Source organism: Artemia sp. Qi Xiang Cuo, chromosome 16, assembly GCF_049724085.1.
Source record: "Artemia sp. Qi Xiang Cuo chromosome 16, ASM4972408v1, whole genome shotgun sequence".
Lineage (NCBI taxonomy): Eukaryota > Metazoa > Arthropoda > Branchiopoda > Anostraca > Artemiidae > Artemia > Artemia sp. Qi Xiang Cuo.
In genome coordinates, this window is record NC_142809.1 from 61,452,826 (window position 1) to 61,468,405 (window position 15,580).

The 15,580-nt window shown below is 32.7% G+C and overlaps 2 long non-coding RNA genes across 2 annotated transcripts in view; both read right to left on the reverse strand.

The window, feature by feature from the left end:
* The window catches only part of LOC148943149 (uncharacterized), a 389,369-nt gene that overhangs the window by 59,992 nt on the left and 313,797 nt on the right, over positions 1–15,580 (reverse strand). The window lies entirely within an intron of this gene.
* Positions 13,966–15,580, reverse strand: part of LOC148943150 (uncharacterized) — a 28,100-nt gene continuing 26,485 nt past the window's right edge. Inside the window, exon 3 of the long non-coding RNA XR_016143114.1 lies at positions 13,966–14,404. This is a non-coding gene — a long non-coding RNA (uncharacterized LOC148943150). The remainder of the gene's footprint in view (positions 14,405–15,580) is intronic.

Genomic DNA, 15,580 nt, shown 5'->3' on the forward strand with positions numbered 1-15,580 from the left:
TAACATCAAGTAACATCAAGTAACAGTTCAAGTAACATCAGGCATTATCCGTTTTAATAGGCTTGTCGACGAGCCATCCGTACCTTCCGACGACCCATTCTTCAGTTGGTATATAACTTGCAGTAATTCGTCTGCTGAGACCGGCGTTAGGAAAAGGGAGCAATCCGATGGAGGCGGCATGTAAGCAGAATGTGCTGAATCGGGTAAACTTCGAGTTGGTGCCTCAAGTGATGTTGCGTGACCAATATTTGCGAAGTGCTCATTTAGGACACCAACAACATTTCGCTTTCCTTTAACAATTTTCTTGTCTTTTGGTAATAATATCTCTTCCGGAAGGTTTTTCATTTTCTTTTTCCCAAGGTATTCATTAATAATCAACCAAGTCTTTTTTGGGGACCCGTCAGCATTTTGAAATTCATGAAAGTAGTATGACTGCTTCACTTGTCGCAGTAACTTTGTCAGACAATTTCTGTACTGCCGAAATTTGGCCTGATTTTCATGCGTAGGACCTGCCATGAATTTCCTGAAGAGGTTATTTTGGTATGGATAGAGGACAGAACACCAGCTGTAATACATGGTTTCCTTGGTTTAATATAACGCCTAGCTTGCCGCCTTGATAAAGGACATGCCTTAATTAAGCACTATTTTAAACTGATTGATGAAGTATTCTGCAGATTTGCCCATGTTTTCATATTCAAAGAAGAGAGACCTGTCGACTTTGGACAGTAAACTTTTTAGTTTATCAATTGAAGCACCGTCCAGTCTTCTTGACCTCAAAGAAGAAGGTTCAGGGGAGGGGCCCGTTTCAAGGTCGCACAGGATCGCAAAATGGTCAGAAGTATCATCAACTATAACGTTACAGCCCAGTGTCTCTAAATTTGTGAAAATATTGTCAATTAACGACGCTGACGACTCCGTGATTGTCATCGGGATCCGGCATGTTGGAAGCAAACCCGCGGACATACAAATCGTTACAAAGTCAACGGCAACATTATTCGAAAGCATTGAATTCACATCCCTATGTACATTACTAATATCAATATTAAAATCACCCAACATCATTAACTTACACTTTCTTTGGGTCATCGGCAAGCTAAGTTCATCGAACTTTTCTACAAATTGTTTAGCAGCCGACCTCGGCGGCCTATATAGGACGCAACATAATACTTTCGAAGGACTTAAATCTAGCTCAATAGCAAAAAATTCAAATGCCATTTCTTCATAAAGGTAATCATAATCATTCACTTCTCTTACAGGTATACTATCATTTACAAAAAAAGCCAACCCTCCTCGGTGTCTACCTATTCTATGTTTAAACAACGACTTATACCCATTTATATGAGCTAGCTCAGAAGATTGTTCATTTAAAAATGTTTCACATGCACCAAAAACATCAATCTTATTGTCGAGAAGCAATAGTGAAATATTTTCTAAACTACTCATAATTCCAAAACAACTTAGAAATGCTGTTCTCAGACACTTCTTTGTTAGTTTACTCATAATCATTCCTAGAGAAAGGTATTTGTTCATGGGTAAATTATTAATAAAATAATCATAACCTCTCTATCAATGCATAAAAGAATCTGTGATGAATTCAAGTGTCTCTCCACCAACTAACTCAACCTGTTGTGAGTTCCACCACAGCCACCACTATTCAAATTAGAAGAAAAAATTAATCACCCATATTCTCCACATGGCGGTGGTCTGGGGCGACACAGTAGAAAAAAGTCAACGGCAGTACGTTCCTGTAGAATTTTTGCAACAAAAGATATACGGCAAGAAAACTGAACCAATTTTAATGGATTTAGGCCTAGGAGCTCAGAGATAGATGAGCAGGGATTTGGAAATAAGTGAAAAATACGGAAAAAAAGAAAGCACAGGAACGAAAAGAGCAAAAAGAAAGGAAGAAGAACATAGAGAACGAGCGAGTTTTCGACTTCCTAAATTTTGACTTCCTGTCGGGGCTGTTATAAACTAACTCATTAGAGTTGGCGTTAATAGGTCATGGCCTCAGAATGTTTTCATGGTCATTAAATCACGATCTTTTCATATATCCTCTCATGATACCTTTTCAGTAATTTAGGTCATCTAGAAGAATTTGTTGTTTTTAAAGTAAGTAAAGTTCGCTAAAATCATAATTGAGAAACATTGAAAACCTTGCGGTAAAGGGATCTACCGGGAATGGCGGGGGGTGGAAAAAACATGAAAACTAAATTTTTAAGTTTTTATTTTTTTAAGCTCCCTTGAATAGTCGTTATACTTAATCTACAAGGTTGTATTTTTTTTTCGTTAGGTTAATATATAATAGAAAATCATGGTAATTTACATTTATTTCTTTTTTGATTGCATATTACCTAAGGTATTTGTTTGATTGCGTATTACCTAAGGCATATTACCTAAGGTATATAGGTTGCACATCAAGTAATAATGCTTCAAGACAATCCAGAAATTTTAGAGAAATACTAATTTAAACTCATTTAGTAAAACTAACTTAGCTCCCTTGAATAGCCATCATACTTAATCTACAAGGTTGTAATTTTTTTTCGTTAGGTTAATATATAATAGCAAATCATGGTAATATACATTTATTTCTTGTTTGATTGCATATTACCTAAGGTATTTGTTTGATTGCGTATTACCTAAGGCATGTTACCTAAGGTATTTTTGAATTCTTTGAACGGAATAGAAAAAAACAGGTGGATTCTTTGAGCCTGAATTACAATCTTTTCCTGGCGACCACCCTGTTTTTTAATTTTTTAGTATATTTGGTGAGAAATACGCCATCATTATAAAAGATGCAAGTGTTTGTTTGCACTCACAAAATTAAAGTTTATGATTTTCTTCAGCTGTCCAAATATAGAGTAATTTTATCATCTTAAACAATTCTCAGAAGCAGCGTGGCCAAGGAGGCATTCTAAGAGATATATATTTTTGTTACAGCCTTTTTTGAACTTACAGTGACCAATAAATTCACTGCAGTGAGCCATAAATTCATTATTTGCTGTAACTAAAATTATGTTGACACTTCGGGAAAACTACATACTATTGTAAAAATTAGGGACATAATGTAGTAGTGTAAATATATATAAACGATACAATAAAATAATTTGTCTTCCTTTCCTGAATTTCGCAATTCAGTCGCATGTTCTTGGTGGTTGAGGTCTTAAAAGAGTCTTTCTTTTAATTTTTTAGGGACTTCCACCGAAAATAGCAATCCATGGACAATGAGGGCAACGAAATTATTGATTTCTTTTTGTGAAGAAAAAAAAAGAATAAATGAAGATCGATTACCAAAAAATGTTTGGCAGTTGGCTGCTAAAGAACTGGAAAAAGCAGCAGTGAGAGTTTCACCTGAAAACTGCAAAACTAAAATGCAGAACTTAAAATCTCAGTATAAGGTTCAGCGACTGAAAAATGAAAAAAGTGGAGCTGGAAAAATGAACTGGCCATACTTTGACGACATGGAGATTTTCATGGGGAACAATCCCGAAGTTGCACCAGTTTTTTGACCAGCAGTTGCCATACAATAAAGGCAGACCAGCCAAAAAAGGAAAAACCAGTTTATGGCAAATCCACCAAAAATATCAAAACAACCAAACAAGAATCAACCAAAAAAAGAACTTATGAAGAGATCGAAAAAAAATTAGAATTAAGAGAACGAGAGTTGCTCTTAAAAGAGGAGACTTTGGAAGTTAAAAAGGAAAGTTTGAAGGTCCTAAAGGACATTTTAGAAACCCTTAAACAGCCAAAATGAGCCTTTTTATACCAAATTTGTCATTTTTTTATCTTTTAATATATTTATATGATATACTCTGTGTACCTGGAAATGATCAGAATTTTCTTCGTAGGAATTTTCACCTATTTTTATTGTTTATAGCAACAAGTTAAGGAAATTGAAAACGCTGCACAATCGGCAACACTTTAATTTTAAATATTATAAATAACAGACAATTAAAACTAGTCAACAAAAAGTCTCCTAACTTCAAAATATACAATAGTAAAATAAAAGGTTCCCACATATTTGTGAAAGACAAAAACTTGATGAGTATTAAGCAAGCAGCATAGTCTTTTCAAACAAATCAGGTTCCAGACGGAAATAGCTTTGGAATCTTTGCCGTAAAACTCTCCACACGAGATTGTGCTGTAGAGATGGTTTACAACACTTCTGTGAATGAATCAAATAATTATATGAGTGATATAATTATAATAAGCTTAAAATCAGTTTAGCTATTACTGAATTCCTTCTAAGGATAAAGGGGGGTACAGTAGGTCATAGTGTTTTAAACCCATACCCCACTAATGCCATATATTTGAATATTACTAACAAATCGAAAATAATCACCAAAAATCCAATGTCATCTCAGCAGTCAACTAAATATTTCAACAACAGCATAGAAGCAAGTATTGAAAAAGTAGCTTCGTTTTAATAAACAATTTTGGACTTGCAAGATATTATAAGAAAGCTTGCAATAAGTGACTATCAGAAGAGGTAGCTATTTTAATAAAAAAAAATAAATGGCTTCTGACTTTGCTTATGTTGCAAGTTGGCCACACAATCAACGGGCTAGACCCCTCCCCCTGCCCCATTTTTTAAGGCACGGATACAATTGGGATCATAATAAACATGTCAATCTAAAATTTGTCATACCACAGTTTTGCCACAATGAAATGAGATCAAAGCTTTTGTTCTGTCCAAGTTTAGTCATTTTTTTGTTTCAGGTAGGGGGTTTCCAAGTATTAGAGAACCTTTAAGGTATTAACATGTATGCCAAAGGTAAATAATTACATATTAATATTACAATTCAGTCAAACTATATGAAGTGGTAAGAATATTACTTAAATGATTTGTAGGGTAACATAATCATAAAAAGTCATATAACTTACCTCAAAAACTTTCTGCAATTCTGTCTCTTTTTGAAACTCCTGCAGTCCTATTCAGATTAGCTTCTGAATTGAATGCATTAGCTCCTTGATTGAAGGCAGAAATATTCTCTGCAGTCTCTAAGAAGCTATCTGCATTTTCAATGCACATGTTGTGCAGAACACAACAAGCTAAAACTGATTTTGCAATGAACTCCAAATCAGGTGATGGAAATTTTTGAAGTCGACGGAACCGGCCTTTAAGAAGACCAAAACATCTGTAAAATAAGGATGGCCTTGAACTACAATGTTTTTGGGAATTATTTTAAATACTGGAGAGTTATTAAGAGGTTTTGTAATGGACAAATATGACACATGATGACAATGATCTACAAACTTATGTTATTAGGTATTTAAATGTTAGTAGGTAGGCAATTAAATTATTTTATCTTGCATGTATTTCTTCTTATTTTTATATTTGTCTTAGACTAACCTAACCTTTGTGTTTGTTTGTGAGTCATTTTTAGAACATTGACAAGATAACCTGTATGTTCTACTAAAAATCTCCCTTGAAAAGTTATTCTAATTAATCTACAAGGTTGTATTTTTTTTCGTTCGGTTGATACATAACAGCAAATCATGGTAATTTACATTTATTTCTTGTTTGATTGCATATTACCTAAGGTATTTTCAAATTCTTTGAGCGGAATAGAAAAAAAACAGGCGGATTCTTTGAGTCTGAATTACAATCTTTTACTGGCAACCACCCTGTTTTTTAATTTTTGAGTATATTTGATGAGAAATACGCCATCATTATAAAAGACCCAAGTGTTTGTTTGCACTAACAAAATTAAAGTTTATGATTTTCTTCAGCTGTCCAAATATAGAGTAATTTTATCATCTTAAACAATTCTCAGAAGCAGCGTGGCCAAGGAGGCATTCTAAGAGATATATATTTTTTTTACAGCCTTTTTTGAACTTACAGTGACCAATAAATTCACTGCAGTGAGCCATAAATTCATTATTTGCTGTAACTAAAATTATGTTGACACTTCGGGAAAACTACATATTGTAAAAATTAGGGACATAATGTAGTAGTGTAAATATATATAAACGTTACAATAAAATAATTTGTCTTCCTTTCCTGAATTTCGCAATTCAGTCGCATGTTCTTGGTGGTTGAGGTCTTAAAAGAGTCTTTCTTTTAATTTTTTAGGGACTTCCACCGAAAATAGCAATCCATGGACAATGAGGGCAACGAAATTATTGATTTCTTTTTGTGAAGAAAAAAAAAGAATAAATGAAGATCGATTACCAAAAAATGTTTGGCAGTTGGCTGCTAAAGAACTGGAAAAAGCAGCAGTGAGAGTTTCACCTGAAAACTGCAAAACTAAAATGCAGAACTTAAAATCTCAGTATAAGGTTCAGCGACTGAAAAATGAAAAAAGTGGAGCTGGAAAAATGAACTGGCCATACTTTGACGACATGGAGATTTTCATGGGGAACAATCCCGAAGTTGCACCAGTTTTTTTGGCCAGCAGTTGCCATACAATAAAGGCAGACCAGCCAAAAAAGGAAAAACCAGTTTATGGCAAATCCACCGAAAATATCAAAACAACCAAACAAAAATCCACCAAAAAAAGAACTTATGAAGAGATCGAAAAAAAAATTAGAATTAAGAGAACGAGAGTTGCTCTTAAAAGAGGAGACTTTGGAAGTTAAAAATGAAAGTTTGAAGGTCCTAAAGGACATTTTAGAAACCCTTAAACAGCCAAAATGAGCCTTTTTATACCAAATTTGTCATTTTTTTATCTTTTAATATATTTATATGATATACTCTGTGTACCTGGAAATGACCTGAATTTTCTTCGTAGGAATTTTCACCTATTTTTATTGTTTATAGCAACAAGTTAAGGAAATTGAAAACGCTGCACAATCGGCAACACTTTAATTTTAAATATTATAAATAACAGACAATTAAAACTAGTCAACAAAAAGTCTCCTAACTTCAAAATATACATTAGTAAAATAAAAGGTTCCCACATATTTGTGAAAGACAAAAACTTGATGAGTATTAAGCAAACAGCATAGTCTCTTCAAACAAATCAGGTTCCAGACGGAAATAGCTTTGGAATCTTTGCCGTAAAACTCTCCACACGAGATTGTGCTGTAGAGATGGTTTAAAACACTTCTGTGAATGAATCAAATAATTATATGAGTGATATAATTATAATAAGCTTAAAATCAGTTTAGCTATTACTGAATTCCTTCTAAGGAAACAGGGGGTACAGTAGGTCATAGTGTTTTAAACCCATACCCCACTAATGCCATATATTTGAATATTCCTAACAAATCGAAAATAATCACCAAAAATCCAATGTCATCTCAGCAGTCAACTAAATATTTCAACAACAGCATAGAAGCAAGCATTGAAAAAGTAGCTTCGTTTTAATAAACAATTTTGGACTTACAAGATATTATAAGAAAGCTTGCAATAAGTGACTCTCAGAAGAGCTAGCTATTTAAAAAAAAAAAAAAATGGCTTCTGACTTTGCTTATGTTGCAAGTTGGCCACACAATCAATGGGCTAGACCCCTCCCCCAGCCCCATTTTTTAATGCACGGATACAATTGGGATCATAATAAACATGTCAATCTAAAATTTGTTATACCACAGTTTTGCCACAATGAAATGAGATCAAAGCTTTTGTTCTGTCCAAGTTTAGTCATTTTTTTGTTTCAGGTAGGGGCTTTCCAAGTATTAGAGAACCTTTAGGGTTATTAACATGTATGCCAAAGGTAAATAAGTACATATTAATATTACAATTCAGTCAAACTATATGAAGTGGTAAGAATATTACTTAAATGATTTGTAGGGTAACATAATCAGAAAAAGTCATATAACTTAGATCAAAAACTTTCTGCAATTCTGTCTCTTTTTGAAGCTCCTGCAGTCCTATTCAGATTAGCTTCTGAATTGAATGCATTAGCTCCTTGATTGAAGGCAGAAATATTCTCTGCAGTCTCTAAGAAGCTATCTGCATTTTCAATGCAAATGTTGTGCAGAACACAACAAGCTAAAACTGATTTTGCAATGAACTCCAAATCAGGTGATGGAAATTTTTGAAGTCGACGGAACCGGCCTTTAAGAAGACCAAAACATCTGTAAAATAAGGATGGCCTTGAACTACAATGTTTTTGGGAATTATTTTAAATACTGGAGAGTTATTAAGAGAATTTGTAATGGACAAATATGACATATGATGACAATGATCTACAAACTTATGTTATTAGGTATTTAAATGTTAGTTGGTAGGCTATTTAAATTATTTTATCTTGCATGTATTTCTTCTTATTTTTATATTTGTCTTAGACTAACCTAACCTTTGTGTTTGTTTGTGAGTCTTTTTTAGAACATTGACAAGATAACCTGTATGTTCTACTAAAAATCTCCCTTGAATAGTTATTATACTTAATCTACAAGGTTGTATTTTTTTTCGTTCGGTTGATACATAACAGCAAATCATGGTAATTTACATTTATTTCTTGTTTGATTGCATATTACCTAAGATATTTTCAAATTCTTTGAGCGGAATAGAAAAAAAACAGGCAGATTCTTTGAGTCTGAATTACAATCTTTTACTGGCAACCACCCTGTTTTTTAATTTTTGAGTATATTTGATGAGAAATACGCCATCATTATAAATACCCAAGTGTTTGTTTGCACTCACAAAATTAAAGTTTATGATTTTCTTCAGCTGTCCAAATATAGAGTAATTTTATCATCTTAAACAATTCTCAGAAGCAGCGTGGCCAAGGAGGCATTCTAAGAGATATATATTTTTGTTACAGCCTTTTTGAACTTACAGTGACCAATAAATTCACTGCAGTGAGCCATAAATTCATTATTTGCTGTAACTAAAATTATGTTGACACTAGTGTCAACATAATTTTAGTTACAGCAAATAATGAATTTATGGCTCACTGCAGTGAATTTATTGGTCACTGTAAGTTCAAAAAGGCTGTAACAAAAATATATATCTCTTAGAATGCCTCCTTGGCCACGCTGCTTCTGAGAATTGTTTAAGATGATAAAATTACTCTATATTTGGACAGCTGAAGAAAATCATAAACTTTAATTTTGTGAGTGCAAACAAACACTTGGGTATTTATAATGATGGCGTATTTCTCATCAAATATACTCAAAAATTAAAAAACAGGGTGGTTGCCAGTAAAAGATTGTAACTCAGACTCAAAGAATCCGCCTGTTTTTTTTTTTCTATTCCGCTCAAAGAATTTGAAAATACCTTAGGTAAAATGCAATCAAACAAGAAATAAATGTAAATTACCATGATTTGCTGTTATATATCAACCGAACGAAAAAAAAAATACAACCTTGTAGATTAAGTATAATAACTATTCAAGGGAGATTTTTAGTAGAACATACAGGTTATCTTGTCAATGTTCTAAAAATGACTCACAAACAAACACATAGGTTAGGTTAGTCTAAGACAAATATAAAAATAAGAAGAAATACATGCAAGATAAAATAATTTAAATAGCCTACCTACTAACATTTAAATACCTAATAACATAAGTTTGTAGATCATTGTCATCATATGTCATATTTATTCTTTACAAAACCTCTTAATAACTCTCCAGTATTTAAAATAATTCCCAAAAACATTGTAGTTCAAGTCCATCCTTATTTTACAGATTTTTTGGTCTTCTTAAAGGCCGGTTCCGTCGACTTCAAAAATTTCCATCACCTGATTTGGAGTTCATTGCAAAATCAGTTTTAGCTTGTTGTGTTCTGCACAACATGTGCATTGAAAATGCAGATAACTTCTTAGAGACTGCAGAGAATATTTCTGCCTTCAATCAAGGTGCTAATGCATTCAATTCAGAAGCTAATCTGAATAGGACTGCAGGAGTTTCAAAAAGAGACAGAATTGCAGAAAGTTTTTGATCTAAGTTATATGACTTTTTCTGATTATGTTACCCTACAAATCATTTAAGTAATATTCTTACCACTTCATATAGTTTGACTGAATTGTAATATTAATATGTACTTATTTACCTTTGGCATACATGTTAATAACCCTAAAGGTTCTCTAATACTTGGAAAGCCCCTACCTGAAACAAAAAAATGACTAAACTTGGACAGAACAAAAGCTTTGATCTCATTTCATTGTGGCAAAACTGTGATATAACAAATTTTAGATTGACATGTTTATTATGATCCCAATTGGATCCGTGCATTAAAAAATGGGGCAGGGGGAGGGGTCTAGCCCGTTGATTGTGTGGCCAACTTGCAACATAAGCAAAGTCAGAAGCCATTTTTTTTTTTTTTTAAATAGCTACCTCTTCTGAGAGTCACTTATTGCAAGCTTTCTTATAATATCTTGCAAGTCCAAAATTTTTTATTAAAACGAAGCTACTTTTTCAATACTTGCTTCTATGCTGTTGTTGAAATATTTAGTTGACTGCTGAGATGACATTGGATTTTTGGTGAGTATTTTCGATTTGTTAGGAATATTCAAATATATGGCATTAGTGGGGTATGGGTTTAAAACACTATGACCTACTGTACCCCCCTTTTTCCTTAGAAGGAATTCAGTAATAGCTAAACTGATTTTAAGCTTATTATAATTATATCACTCATATAATTATTTGATTCATTCACAGAAGTGTTGTAAACCATCTCTACAGCACAATCTCGTGTGGAGAGTTTTACGGCAAAAATTCCAAAGCTATTTCCGTCTGGAACCTGATTTGTTTGAAGAGACTATGCTGCATGCTTAATACTCATCAAGTTTTTGTCTTTCACAAATATGTGGGAACCTTTTATTTTACTAATGTATATTTTGAAGTTAGGAGACTTTTTGTTGACTAGTTTTAATTGTCTGTTAATTGTAATATTTAAAATTAAAGTGTTGCTGATTGTGCAGCGTTTTCAATTTCCTTAACTTGTTGCTATAAACAATAAAAATAGGTGAAAATTCCTACGAAGAAAATTAAGGTCATTTCCAGGTACACAGAGTATATCATATAAATGTATTAAAAGATAAAAAAATGACAAATTTGATATAAAAAGGCTCATTTCGGCTGTTTAAGGGTTTCTAAAATGTCCTTTAGGACCTTCAAACTTTCCTTTTTAACTTCCAAAGTCTCCTCTTAAGAGCAACTCTCGTTCTCTTAATTCTAATTTTTTTTTCGATCTCTTCATAAGTTCTTTTTTTGGTGGATTTTTGTTTGGTTGTTTTGATATTTTCGGTGGATTTGCCATAAACTGGTTTTTCCTTTTTTGGCTGGTCTGCCTTTATTGTATGGCAACTGCTGGCCAAAAAAACTGGTGCAACTTCGGGATTGTTCCCCATGAATATCTCCATGTCGTCAAAGTATGGCCAGTTCATTTCTCCAGCTCCACTTTTTTCATTTTTCAGTCGCTGAACCTTATACTGAGATTTTAAGCTCTGCATTTTAGTTTTGCAGTTTTCAGGTGAAACTCTCACTGCTGCTTTTTCCATTTCTTTAGCAGCCAACTGCCAAACATTTTTTGGTAATCGATCTTCATTTATTCTTTTTTTTTCTTCACAAAAAGAAATCAATAATTTCGTTGCCCTCATTGTCCATGGATTGCTATTTTCGGCGGAAGTCCCTAAAAAATTAAAAGAAAGACACTTTTAAGACCTCAACCACCAAGAACATGCGACTGAATTGCGAAATTCAGGAAAGGAAGACAAATTATTTTATTGTATCGTTTATATATATTTACACTACTACATTATGTCCCTAATTTTTACAATAGTATGAAGTTTTCCCGAAGTTTCAACATAATTTTAGTTACATCAAATAATGAATTTATGGCTCACTGCAGTGAATTTATTGGTCACTGTAAGTTCAAAAAAGGCTGTAACAAAAATATATATCTCTTAGAATGCCTCCTTGGCCACGCTGCTTCTGAGAATTGTTTAAGATGATAAAATTACTCTATATTTGGACAGCTGAAGAAAATCATAAACTTTAATTTTGTTAGTGCAAACAAACACTTGGGTCTTTTATAATGATGGCGTATTTCTCATCAAATATACTCAAAAATTAAAAAACAGGGTGGTTGCCAGTAAAAGATTGTAATTCAGACTCAAAGAATCCGCCTGTTTTTTTCTATTCCGCTCAAAGAATTTGAAAATACCTTAGGTAATATGCAATCAAACAAGAAATAAATGTAAATTACCATGATTTGCTGATATGTATCAACCGAACGAAAAAAAATACAACCTTGTAGATTAAGTATAATGACTATTCAAGGGAGATTTTTAGTAGAACATACAGGTTATCTTGTCAATGTTCTAAAAATGACTCACAAACAAACACAAAGGTTAGGTTAGTCTAAGACAAATATAAAAATAAGAAGAAATACATGCAAGATAAAATAATTTAATTGCCTACCTACTAACATTTAAATACCTAATAACATAAGTTTGTAGATCATTGTCATCATATGTCATATTTATTCATTACAAAACCTCTTAATAACTCTCCAGTATTTAAAATAATTCCCAAAAACATTGTAGTTCAAGGCCATCCTTATTTTACAGATGTTTTGGTCTTCTTAAAGGCCGGTTCCGTCGACTTCAAAAATTTCCATCACCTGATTTGGAGTTCATTGCAAAATCATTTTTAGCTTGTTGTGTTCTGCACAACATTTGCATTGAAAATGCAGATAGCTTCTTAGAGACTGCAGAGAATATTTCTGCCTACAATCAAGGAGCTAATGCATTCAATTCAGAAGCTAATCTGAATAGGACTGCAGGAGTTTCAAAAAGAGACAGAATTGCAGAAAGTTTTTGAGGTAAGTTATATGACTTTTTCTGATTATGTTACCCTACAAATCATTTAAGTAATATTCTTACCACTTCATATAGTTTGACTGAATTGTAATATTAATATGTACTTATTTACCTTTGGCATACATGTTAATACCTTAAAGGTTCTCTAATACTTGGAAAGCCCCTACCTGAAACAAAAAAATGACTAAACTTGGACAGAACAAAAGCTTTGATCTCATTTCATTGTGGCAAAACTGTGGTATGACAAATTTTAGATTGACATGTTTATTATGATCCCAATTGGATCCGTGCATTAAAAAATGGGGCAGGGGGAGGGGTCTAGCCCGTTTATTGTGTGGCCAACTTGCAACATAAGCAAAGTCAAAAGCCATTTATTTTTTTTTATTAAAATAGCTACCTCTTCTGAGAGTCACTTATTGCAAGCTTTCTTATAATATCTTGTAAGTCCAAAATTGTTTATTAAAACGAAGCTACTTTTTCAATGCTTGCTTCTATGCTGTTGTTGAAATATTTAGTTGACTGCTGAGATGACATTGGATTTTTGGTGATTATTTTCGATTTGTTAGGAATATTCAAATATATGGCATTAGTGGGGTATGGGTTTAAAACACTATGACCTACTGTACCCCCTTTTTCCTTAGAAGGAATTCAGTAATAGCTAAACTGATTTTAAGCTTATTATAATTATATCACTCATATAATTATTTGATTCATTCACAGAAGTGTTGTAAACCATCTCTACAGCACAATCTCGTGTGGAGAGTTTTACGGCAAAAATTCCAAAGCTATTTCCGTCTGGAACCTGATTTGTTTGAAGAGACTATGCTGCTTGCTTAATACTCATCAAGTTTTTGTCTTTCACAAATATGTGGGAACCTTTTATTTTACTATTGTATATTTTGAAGTTAGGAGACTTTTTGTTGACTAGTTTTAATTGTCTGTTAATTGTAATGTTTAAAATTAAAGTGTTGCCGATTGTGCAGCGTTTTGAATTTCCTTAACTTGTTGCTATAAACAATAAAAATAGGTGAAAATTCCTACGAAGAAAATTCTGATCATTTCCAGGTACACAGAGTATATCATATAAATATATTAAAAGATAAAAAAATTACAAATTTGGTATAAAAAGGCTCATTTTGGCTGTTTAAGGGTTTCTAAAATGTCCTTAAGGACCTTCAATCTTTCCTTTTTAACTTCCAAAGTCTCCTCTTTTAAGGGCAACTCTCGTTCTCTTAATTCTAATTTTTTTTCGATCTCTTCATAAGTTCTTTTTTTGGTTGATTCTTGTTTGGTTGTTTTGATATTTTTGGTGGATTTGCCATAAACTGGTTTTTCCTTTTTTGGCTGGTCTGCCTTTATTGTATGGCAACTGCTGGCCAAAAAACTGGTGCAACTTCGGGATTGTTCCCCATGAATATCTCCATGTCGTCAAAGTATGGCCAGTTCATTTTTCCAGCTCCACTTTTTTCATTTTTCAGTCGCTGAACCTTATACTGAGATTTTAAGCTCTGCATTTTAGTTTTGCAGTTTTCAGGTGAAACTCTCACTGCTGCTTTTTCCAGTTCTTTAGCAGCCAACTGCCAAACATTTTTTGGTAATCGATCTTCATTTATTCTTTTTTTTCTTCACAAAAAGAAATCAATAATTTCGTTGCCCTCATTGTCCATGGATTGCTATTTTCGGTGGAAGTCCCTAAAAAATTAAAAGAAAGACACTTTTAAGACCTCAACCACCAAGAACATGCGACTGAATTGCGAAATTCAGGAAAGGAAGACAAATTATTTTATTGTAACGTTTATATATATTTAAACTTTATGTCCCTAATTTTTACAATAGTATGTAGTTTTCCCGAAGTGTCAACATAATTTTAGTTACAGCAAATAATGAATTTATGGCTCACTGCAGTGAATTTATTGGTCACTGTAAGTTCAAAAAAGGCTGTAACAAAAATATATATCTCTTAGAATGCCTCCTTGGCCACGCTGCTTCTGAGAATTGTTTAAGATGATAAAATTACTCTATATTTGGACAGCTGAAGAAAATCATAAACTTTAATTTTGTGAGTGCAAACAAACACTTGCATCTTTTATAATGATGGCGTATTTCTCACCAAATATACTAAAAAATTAAAAAACAGGGTGGTCGCCAGGAAAAGATTGTAATTCAGGCTCCAAGAATCCACCTGTTTTTTTCTATTCCGTTCAAAGAATTCAAAAATACCTTAGGTAACATGCCTTAGGTAATACGCAATCAAACAAATACCTTAGGTAATATGCAATCAAACAAGAAATAAATGTATATTACCATGATTTGCTATTATATATTAACCTAACGAAAAAAAATTACAACCTTGTAGATTAAGTATGATGGCTATTCAAGGGAGCTAAGTTAGTTTTACTAAATGAGTTTAAATTAGTATTTCTCTAAAATTTCTGGATTGTCTTGAAGCATTATTACTTGATGTGCAACCTATATACCTTAGGTAATATGCCTTAGGTAATACGCAATCAAACAAATACCTTAGGTAATATGCAATCAAAAAAGAAATAAATGTAAATTACCATGATTTTCTATTATATATTACCCTAACTAAAAAAAAATACAACCTTGTAGATTAAGTATAACGACTATTCAAGGGAGCTTAAAAAAATAAAAACTTAAAAATTTAGTTTTCATGTTTTTTCCACCCCCCGCCATTCCCGGTAGATCCCTTTACCGCAAGGTTTTCAATGTTTCTCAATTATGATTTTAGCGAACTTTACTTACTTTAAAAACAACAAATTCTTCTAGATGACCTAAATTACTGAAAAGGTATCATGAGAGGATATATGAAAAGATCGTGATTTAATGACCATGAAAACATTCTGA